This window comes from Haemaphysalis longicornis, unplaced genomic scaffold (genome assembly GCF_048455015.1).
Source record: "Haemaphysalis longicornis isolate Haplotype H1 unplaced genomic scaffold, Haemaphysalis longicornis Haplotype H1 scaffold_9, whole genome shotgun sequence".
NCBI lineage: Eukaryota > Metazoa > Arthropoda > Arachnida > Ixodida > Ixodidae > Haemaphysalis > Haemaphysalis longicornis.
Window position 1 is genome coordinate 129,602,171 of NW_027526460.1, and position 9,217 is coordinate 129,611,387.

The following is a 9,217-nucleotide window of genomic DNA, read 5'->3' on the forward strand; positions in this document are numbered from 1 at the left end:
CACGCGAAAGCTATTGCCGATGCTTCCGTGTTTTGGGGGCAAGGTTCGACGCCGAAAGTCCCTCGCCACGACCGCCGCCAACGCCTATATTGAATATTATCTGACGCTCATAACCAGCGCAGTCTCCTTTTCACCTTTGGTATGGTTCCCACATTCCACTCTTTTATATCGGGACCATACAAAAAGGGTATATGACAAGACTGCACTGGTTATCGGCGTAAGATAACCTTTCATATAGGCTTTGGCGGCGGTAGTGGTAAGAGACTTTTGGTGTCGAATTTCTCCCCCCAAAACAAGGAAGCATCGGCAATAGCTTTCCCATGCCAAGCCGCCGCAGCGCCGTCCCCAAATCTCGCTGGTCACGCCGGTGGCTATCAGGAAGCTTCGTGCGCTGCACTTATCGAAAGTCACGCGTTCGCGCGTTGTTGTTAATAGTTTTGAACTCTGTACATCAACGCTTTTTCTGTTTTCTCCTTGAACGACGCCCCCACCCCCTCCCTTCATTGAACTCATGAGCACCCAAAAGCATAGGCTCCGCTCTTCTTTACTAGCTAACTTTTATTATTGTCGTCTTTGTGTGAGTGGCATTTCCCTTATGCTATCATGGCTATGCAAAGCAAAATAGCTGCTTGTACTTTATGCGGGCCTGCCCATGATGCGACCCACGCGTTTACCAGCCATTTTCGTCGCGGGACATGTGGACCTCTTGTGCCGGTAATCATCCGGTGTGGGTTGTACTGCTAGAACTAGTTAGGTCTGGTTTGTGCTGCTCAGTTAGCTTTATTTTAATGCGAAAGCTAAATATACCACACTAGGGGATGAACCGGCGTCGTGAGCAGTCGATGGACCAAAAATAGCGACACGTGCCTTCAAACTAAGACAAGACCCAACTATTGTAGGAACTCGACCTCGGCCCAGGGAGGCATGGAGAAAGGCAAGTGTCGTGAGCCCTGCTCTACAATTGTGACACACGAAGTACAGCTTTCGAAGCACACTTAGGCATGATTACGCACTTTGAATCTAGAAGCGTCGTAGATTCCCCTGGCTGTATATTGCTGCTACATACCGGTCGTATCATGCTGGTTCCGGGAAGCTACCATATACAATAGCACTTCGATACGAGCTTTCGAATGGACGTATGAATCGTCACCTACCCAAGCGACGTGCCCAATGGCAATGACTGCTGCCATCTGTGGGCCGAACAGGTATGAAACCCTGTTCCGCCTACTGATATTGATATACGTCTCCGTCACACGGAGCAAGGCCTTCGAGGTAGACTTCAGTCTGCTTACGTGATTTCAATGTGAAAGCATTTATGAGCACACGAAACTGCAGGTATATACTGTTGAATAGCGTTTGTGTCAATTTATTTCAGGAAGCTACCCGAATACAAATCGTAACTTCGTTTTATGGAGGTCCTAATGATCTTCGAAATGATCACATGCCCACTCAGGGGGACTGACCGTTAAAGGTCACATTTGCGATTACAGGCTCACGGCTGATCCACGAGTTCCCATTCCAATAGTGTTTCTGCATTCAAACCACGGAAGCACACTTATGGTCTCAGTAATGTTTTCCAGCCGAACCACCGGGTATCCAGACCAAGCTCGAGTTACGTTGAAAGGGATGCTGAAGTGAATTAGCCAAAATTCTGTTTGTGTTTGCATTGCATAGACTGACTCATATGAACACCCTTATAATCGTTTGTCTTGTCAATAAAGTAGTATTTAATTTACAAAGCCTGAAAAAAGAAATAATACCATGCGACATTTGCGGCGGCCGCAACAACTAACAGCAGTAACGCCCATATGAGATGCGCTGTTGATTGGACGATGTTCGAGATTAGAATTCAAGCCAGTTTCAGGTTCGGTTCGGCGAAACAACCTGCTTGGCATCTGACGTTATCGTTGGCTGGACATTCTCGACTATCTCAGTAATCGGTATAACGCGCTCCTGCCATGTTGTCGGCTACAAAATACGTCATATAAGCCTGCTGTTACGAATCACCCAGCAACACGTGTTTTTCCGCATCAGCGACCACGTGGGAATCGACCATGTGCGCCCACGTGTCGGTGAATCGTACTTTCGTGTCTCGACATGCCGGGTCAGTCACCTCGCTTGGCAACGTGATTCCGGCAGCTGCCAGCGCCACACCCTTCAGGCACCTGCGCGTCGCCTTGACCTTCCCGGCTCAGACGTTTCGCTATCGGCACGATCAGCAGTTGATAGCGCGACCCCGGCACCTTTCAAGGACACTCTCTCCCCCCCTCTCGGACGCCATGTGGGACGAAGCCATGGGTGACTAACCAACTATGGACAGTGTGTGCGTGTCTGTGATTTCGTGGCGTGTTACTCTTGGGGGCGTTTTTTGGGTATAAATAGAGGCAGCACAAACGTTGAAATTCATTCCTGTCTGAGCAGCGAATCCATGCGGTCGCTCTGCTCCTGTCCTGTATTGCAACCTCGCCCGTCGGGGCATTGTATGTTTTTTTGGCTTCGGCTCACCTCTCGCTATGAAGTAAACAGTTACGTTACCCTACTGCTCTGGACTTCTTCACGGCTGCAACACCGGCTGGCCGCTCGCTTCATACACGCTACCCATCGTATGTTGGAGGCCACGGAGAAAGGATCGGGTGCCCCCGCCCGGTCGCAACACTGCCGACAAGGCTTGGAATCGTAACGATGGCTAGTCGAAGCGCACGCAGTGGATGAACGCCCTCCGCGTCAACGGAGAAGCTCGAATGTGATGCGCTTTTCCTCTACCATTGGGGTTTGCCTGGCTCGTGCCTGTATCGTAAGAGGCCTGTTCGCACCAGGGCAAAGGTCGGCTGATTCAGCACTGCGCCCACACGCGGTCGGTGTTTATTGCAACACCACGCCAACGAGAACTCGACAACGTGTCAGTATCAGTCTGCACGCGTTCTGCGAACTCGCTCGTGGAGCAATGAACGTTAATTAAAGCGCAAAAGTGGTGAATTCAGTATGAAAAATATTACCCCAAATCGATCAACTTGAAAAAACAGAGCTCTTGGAGAGTGTGACTTGCGAAGTGCAACAAATGCACCTGATATTCCAGGCCAATCGGCCACAAGCCAGAAGTAAGGGTGGCAAATATAGGGCGTGTATGGTATATCCTGTTTACATTTGCATTTAGATTTCCAGCAGCTTAGATGACTATTTCTTGAATGACGCCCGGGAAGTAAGCGTTCTTCCAATTCCCGCATCTCTGACAGCTGCTTTCCTTAGGCAGAAAAGCGATGCCATCGCAAATGTGTGGTCGTGCTGCTGACCGCTGTGCTAGTTCGCCCAGAGAAAAAGTGCTCTCGGCACCTCGGTTTTACGCTGTAGAATAAATGTTTCGATTGATTTTAGTTCCTTAGTGCCTATATTAACTTCGCTGACTCTTCTCCCGTCTTTAATTGGCCTCAGGTTTTTGTAATAGCGTACCAGTCAGCGAAGTGTCGCGTGTGCGCTTGTGCGGAGGTAGCTGGACTTCGAGCTTGATACAGTCTACAAACTAAGTGCACATTTTTCCAGGCACAAATCGTGTCGTGGCTTAGCTTCTACTGAAGGAACGAATTGCGATGACCCGCTCGCGGTAGGCCGACTATACGGTGGGCCGACTGATTCTGTCGGAGGGTCGGCGACCCGTGCAGTGGAGCAGTCAAGCCAAGCCCTCTCGATTGAGCGTCGTACGAAACGTCATAGGAAATCGGCAAAGAGGATACAGAAAGGAGAGCAGCACTTTACAATTGATTTTTGTACTAAATAAACTCACGTAAACGCAGCGACAGTGCTCGAAACGTGGCCTAGAGAGACTCCAGACAACAATTTCCGCATGGAATCCCGCAGTGTTCACAAATCACTCCAGTGTCTCTTTAAGGGGCCGCTTTATTATAGAACAACGCATCACGAGCGCGGGAAGCGTGAGCAAGTTCGGCGACGTCCAGTGCGTAACGTCACGTAAGCACGAAAATGTATCCCGACGCGCTTATGTACAAAACTTAAACGTGTTCGACCTAACGCACCGTACCACACGGCCTTGCGCATGCAGAAATTATGCCAACCTACCGTTTAAATCACGACACGAAACAGCGAGCTCGCAGCAGACTGGAACTGTCCCTCACAGAAGGCGTGTAATACGCTCGTGTGCAAGAACTTGTTGTTCTGTAGACGTCGCCAGATGGGGCTGCTTCTGCGCTGATTTTTTAAATGCGAATCGACCCCAAACCATCCACCGCCGGCGGCGGCGGCGTCCGCAGTGCTCCTCTATATTTAAAAAAGAAACAGCATCCGGCGCCAGGTTTCGAACCGAGGACTTTGCGGCCGCAGCGCGACGCTCTACCGACCAAGCCACGGACGCGACGCTGATATCAGTGTTAGTGACGCGCCTTATATCTTTAACGCATTCAAACTACGTCGTCAGCGGCGTGCGTTGGCGACTCAGCGGCGTTATAGCGGCTTGATAACTGCGTGGTGTACACGTGATACTACAAACCCGATGGAAGAGAAGGCGGCGAGGCGGTGGGCTGCGGGGGCCGAGCGCAAGCGCCGCAAGCGGGCCGACAACCGTGCATTCGCACTTTTACATTCTCCCCCTCGGGGAAATGCGGGGGAATTTTTTATAAGACGATAGTCTTTTCTTTGGCTACTTAAACCCAGAAATTTTGGTCTGTCTGTCTGTCTGGCTGTCCGTCTGTCTGTCTGTAACTCGATTCAGCCACCCCGCCAAAGTAAAATGCTTACTGCGCAATAGTCCTATATACTCAAAGCCAAAGGTAAACGTCTAAGCCCGGTTTATATGTTCATACTTGTCAACTTTGTTGAACAAGAACAAGACATTACGCAAATATAAGACAGGGAATTAGTACACAAGGAATATTTACAGTCTTTCTTTATTAAAAAATTCCTGGGTGCCGGGTTTTTCGATAGCAAATGATATTCTACACCTACTGCAGAACAACGCGTACCGCCTGCTGTTGCCCGCGCCACCTCCAGGCGGGATATGAGAAATCACGCGGCAACGGCAAAGAAAGGTTCCACTAGCTAGGTTTCACGTTCTGCTTGGAAAGCACATGGAGCACGGCAACGTGGTTCTATAAACCTTCTAGTCGGCCGCCTCGATCCACGCGCGTCTCCGCCGTACTGCAGCGCTGGCATCGAGGAACCCCGCCTGTAGTAGTGGAACGCGGTAAATTCAAATAGCCTTGAGCAAACCTTTAGTGTGTTCACCTCGGGATGAGCGCGACGGAACAGGAACAGCATGAGAGGTGAGCGGGAAAGCGAAGGGGGGCATTTCCTTGGCAAATGTCTACAAAGACTATTGTCTTTTGACGACATTTGCAACGAAAGGAGCAGATACACGGCCAATTTAGTCTGGGTGTGTGGTGGTGGGAGTTTTTCGCTTGAGAGAGCGGACTAGAGCAGTCACCACGCCGAGGTGCGGACACAGTGCATTCCGAACAACGGGGCTGGCGTGGAGACGTGAGGGGTGGAAAAACACAAAAGCGTTCCAGAAAAGTGTTTTTGTTTTTTCAACCACGATAAGATTGAAAAAAAAAAAAAACACAGAGCTTGCCTGTGGCATTATGTTGTGATCCGGCTCCTTTCTACGTGCTTGAAAGTTTGTTTAAATCGAAGTAGATTTTTCTTTGTTATCTCCCCAGTTTGTTTCGCGTAAGTGTTCGTAAGGGAATTGGAGTGCAAGGTTCCATTCCGAAATAAAAACAGCCATCATGAACGACCCCAAACATCAGAGTTCGCTAGTGAAGAACGTATGGGCGCTTGAGCACTCTTCTACGTCTTGTTATCACGTTTTTGCAGTAAAACGTGTGTAGTTTTTTTTTTTTTATTTCTTGCCACTATTTCACTCAATCGAACAAGCTGTACACGAGTACTTCAGCATAGAATTTACAGTTTGTCCCAGCTATCATACATAAAGATTTCAAAAAAGACCAATTGCGTTTCTCGAAGAAAACCTAGTGCATAATGTCTGAAACACTGTGGAGAATTGGACAGTAATTTTGTTGTTAGTGACTCTATTAAATATTTGTAATTAATTATATAACTCAATAACTCAATATAACTCTCCTAATCATCAAAATGTCAATGAGACACTTGTAAGTGCCCACGAGAGGCATCTAACTCCGGTTTTTTCTAGCCACGAACTAATTGCGTACTCATTTATTCTGGCTGATAAAGAAACCCCGCGAAATATTAAAAATACTGACGGGGCTCCCGCCCGACTCTTAACGCAGCGCCCTTAAATAAGTATGTTGAAAGCAACTGCTTCGCCTGTCACCCGCCCGAAGAAACTGTGCATCACCTTGATAACGGCACGCAAGGCATAGAGTTTCTTACAATATACACTAGACAGGAATCTGGCGCTAGCGTCTATGCGGCTCACATGAAGGATGTCTTAGTCGTCATGGGCCGCCATTACATCATGCACTCGTCTTAGTTTCATCATTGGCTTCCCCTTTAAACGTTTTAGTGACCGCAAATTTAAACAAAGTGCCACAAAAACAGGAGGAATAGTGTGCAATTATGAAAGTGGGAAATAAAACAGGCTGTTTTAAAACTAAGAAAAAAGGAAGTAAAGCATACTTTTGCCGGAACGGTTCTGCCTGCTGTTCTCCAGTGTAAGTTGGTCGTTATGAACAATGTTAATATTTCGGGGGAAACTCATTAGAGACTCCTGTTTTATTAATTTTACCATTATTTTAAATAATAAGTTGTTCGAAGAATTTGGAAAGTTTTTTGAGCGTGCCTATGAAAACGTCGCCTTCGTGGTGAACCGGTGCACCGACCGTCAGCTACAGTTTAACAAGAAAAAAGAAAACGTGGCGTTAAACAGTCGTGGACGATGATAAGATAGGACGGATACAGGCACCCGTATCTGTCCTATCGGTGGTGATGATGATGATTGCTATTGGTTTCCCCTTTGTAGCGGGTTGATGCCATGTCATCTTACCAAAAAGGACTAATATACCCAAGTTCTACATTTTGGTTTAATGCTAGCGCTGCTTAGGGCAGGCACAAAACGCTTACTAGGCACAAAATACTTTTTTTTTTCTTGTTACAGGTGGTAACTGTCCTAGGTAATATTCCACCTGCATTCGGATCTTCTTTTAGTCCCCTCGACAGCATTGAAGTTAACTTGCTCTGTGATACCCTTAAATCCTAGGTCTTCTGGAAGCCCAATATTCCCTTCATGTAGATTCGGATGGATACCCTCACATTCTAACACTATGTGCCGCATAGTTCCAGTTTCTTTTCCGCAGACCACGCATACCCCATCATTTTGTGAATTCTTCCCCACAAAACTCTTAGTTCGCAGGCAACCTGCTCTAGCCTCAAAAAGCAAAGCACTGCCCTGGGAAGTATCGTAGAAATTTTCCTTTCTGATGTTCAATTTCTCAGCCCTGTACATCTCTAACGAAGCTTTAGCTTCCATTTTTTCTCTCCATTTATTCGTTTGAATCTGCCTTGCCTCTTTTTTGGTTACCTTGGCTGTTTTGGATTCTCCACTGTTCTTTCCGTATTTCATAGTTAGCCTTCTAGTCTGTCCTAACCACTGCGTGTCCACGCTTTTCAAGTATAGGTACCTAAAAACCTTAGCTGCCCACCTTCGTTGATCCATTGCTCTCAACCTCATCTCAAAGCATATTTTACTGTGTGCTTCTCTAACTTCAAACGACACCCAGCCCATACCTCCCTCAACTGCTTCGTTAGTTGTTTTTCCATGCGCGCCTAAGGCCAAACGTTCTACCGTTCTCTGGTTTACTTCAAGGCCTAATAGAACGTCTGATTTTAAGCAGAGTATAGCATTTGCAAACGTGAGACCCGGAACCATTACTCCTTTCCACATTCGTTTTACTACTTCAAATTTTTATACACCTATGCTTCATTATAGCTGCGTTTCGCTTTCCCTTAACCTTAAGTTGCTCCTCGTGAGTTCTTAGGTAGTTACCCCCTTCGTTTATCCACACTCAAAATTTTTTATATTCCTTCACTCTAGGTGATTCGCCTTGCTGGATAGACACTATGTCAGTGGTAGCGTCATTGAAAACCATTATTCCTGATTTTTCTGCACTGAAATTTAACCCCAGGTCGGTGGCTTCCTGGCCATTAATATTTATTAGCCGTTGCATATCGGTTTGGTTATCAGCTAAAAAAACAGTGTCGTCTGCGTATAACATTCCCGGAATATGCTGTTGTGCCCCTTCGCCTTGCAGCATATGGGTTAGGCTAAACCCTACTTGACTTTCTTCCAGTTTCTTTTCTAACCCTGCCATGTAAAGCATGAACAGTATTGGGCTCAAAGGGCATCCCTGTTTCAGTCCCCGATGGATGTTGACCTGCTGGGCGCATTTCTGTCCTTCCCATGTAAGGTGCACTCTATTGTCTTTATAGATCGCCATAAGGAACTGTACTAACTCGGCATCGAATCCCTGGAGTTTCAGCATTCTTCACAGCCGTTCTCTGTTTATGTTGTCATATGCCCCTTTAATGTACAAGAACGTAATTCATAATGGTCTATTTTGTGCTTTTTCAATTTCAATGCGTTGCGTTATCACGAACAAATTGTCATCCAGTCGCCTGTCTTGTCTAAATCTATTCTGCAGTTCCCCAAATATTTCATTTTCTTCCATCCATGCTTGAATTTCTGATTTTATCGCCTGCATTACGAATCTATACACCACCGACGTTACTGTGAGTGGTCTGTATGAATCAATACTGGCTTTGTGTCCTCTGACTTTATATATTAAATTCATCCCACTTTCTAGCCAGTCCTCTGATATTTGTTTGGTTTCTATCACCTTATCTATTTCCCTCATAAACGATTCCTTAGTTTTAGGTATAAGGAGGTTTATCAGTTGCATTGGTATTCCGTCCGGGCCCACTGCTGTCTGGGGGGAATCCTTTTGCTCTGCTTTTTTTCCAGTCAAGGTTGCTCAAACTTATTTCCCTTTCCGCAGTCTTTTGGGGCGCTGATGTTATCGGTGCAGGCTTCCCCACCACTATTGCCCTAAACTTCTCACTAATAACTCGATGAATATGCGCCAACGCGTGCTCTCCTTTTAAATGTTCCCCCTCCTCATCAATCAGGAATTTTTGATGGATATCGTTCTTTGAGCTTAGTAATTTTACATGGTTCCAAAACTTCTTGGATGCGCTTTTGTCCTTCTTCCGTATTTCTGCCATCCATTGTTCG